This window comes from Micropterus dolomieu, unplaced genomic scaffold (genome assembly GCF_021292245.1).
Source record: "Micropterus dolomieu isolate WLL.071019.BEF.003 ecotype Adirondacks unplaced genomic scaffold, ASM2129224v1 contig_9453, whole genome shotgun sequence".
Lineage (NCBI taxonomy): Eukaryota > Metazoa > Chordata > Actinopteri > Centrarchiformes > Centrarchidae > Micropterus > Micropterus dolomieu.
In genome coordinates this window covers 1-1,398 of record NW_025738439.1, presented here as the reverse complement: position 1 = coordinate 1,398, position 1,398 = coordinate 1, and the positions used below count along the sequence as shown (strand labels likewise).

The following is a 1,398-nucleotide window of genomic DNA, read 5'->3' as shown; positions in this document are numbered from 1 at the left end:
CTGTTATGATGCTGGAGCTGAGAGCTCTGCAGGTTCAGAGGTTCTGAATCCAGACAGACTGCAGCTTTGAACATGAGCTGTGAAAGAAAGACATTCATTATGGGTACTAGTCCGGTCTCCCTTCAGCAGAACCACAATGGACCAGCGCACTGTAGCAAGTAAAGCATGTCTGCTGTTGTTTCAGGAATCTTTCCACTGAAATCCACCTGCAGCATTATCCCTGCTTGAACCCACAACTCCGGGTCTCCAGTCGGCATCCTTCCCCACCGGACCATCTTCAGTACCGATGAAGACCAACAACCAGAGAGAGGAAGAAGATCAGTATGAGGGAGGAACTTGCACAAGATCCACCTCCATCAGTCTGGAGAGGAAGCTCTGGATGACGGACTTCCTCTCTGGTTCCTGGTTTAAAAAAGAAACGTGTTTGATCAGAAAACAACCTGTTGCGTCGATGGGTCGGCATGCACTTCTACAGAACAATGAAAATGCTTTGTGTTTAGAGGTAGGCCGGACAGATATCTATTTGATTGTAAGATGTGGCCCAATAAAGGGGACACGTGAATTGCTGTCAAAGGACACGGCGTTTGCGCATCGTGGAACCGAGACTGGAAGACGAGTACACGGGATGTTTTGAATGCCGACGCAGGCAAGTGTCTCTGTGGCGCAATTGGCTAGCGCGCTCGGCTGTTAACCGAGAGGATGGTGGTTCGAGCCCACCCAGGGACGATTGTTGTTTAGGCGTCTGAAGTGCAAGCTCTATTCATGCTCATCGAACTTGTTGGTCCACTGCAAAGGCCCTCTTGTCAAACAGGACTAGTGCCACTTTGTCCCTTGACCTCGCAAGTCCCAGTTCATCCATTTCTCCTTTCGTGGCTCCAGAGGCCTGTTTTTCTTTGATTTGATTTTACTGAAAAACGATTGCAAGACGTTAACAAGCCCATTTGATTTCATTGAAACATTCACATGAAAGGCTTTCAGATACGCAAAGCGTGTGGCGCCGTGGCTTAGTTGGTCAAAGTGCCTGTCTAGTAAACAGGAGATCCTGGGTTCAAATCCCAGCGGTGCCTAAGTGGAGTTTTTAATAGCGATACGCCACTTCCCAAGGACAAAAACCAGAATAACCTCATGCGCGTTCTACGCAGCTTCAAGAAAAACACGAGTGACCGAGTAGAATGTGGCAATCCTAAGACTTGATTCCGAAACCAGACCACCTGAAACAGCTAGCGTAGTTGCCTGCGGCGGGTGCTGTGGCTTAGTCGGTGAAAGCGCCTCTCTTGTAAACAGGAGATCCTGGGTTAAAATCCCAGCAGTGCCTTTACAGCTTAATGTGTCCACGGAAGCCTCTACCTATTCAAAACAGGAAATTGCTCCCTGTTTTAGTAAGTTCACTTAAACATC

The 1,398-nt window shown here is 48.4% G+C and overlaps 3 non-coding genes across 3 annotated transcripts; all 3 read left to right on the top strand.

Annotated features, from left to right (window-relative positions):
- Positions 1-652: 652 nt before the first annotated feature.
- trnan-guu lies at positions 653-726 on the top strand. The gene has a single exon. It is a non-coding gene; the product is annotated as a tRNA-Asn (tRNA).
- A 267-nt stretch (positions 727-993) lies between these two features.
- trnat-agu lies at positions 994-1,067 on the top strand. Its single transcript has one exon. It is a non-coding gene; the product is annotated as a tRNA-Thr (tRNA).
- Positions 1,068-1,241: 174 nt separating this feature from the next.
- trnat-ugu lies at positions 1,242-1,315 on the top strand. Its single transcript has one exon. It is a non-coding gene; the product is annotated as a tRNA-Thr (tRNA).
- Positions 1,316-1,398: the final 83 nt, after the last annotated feature.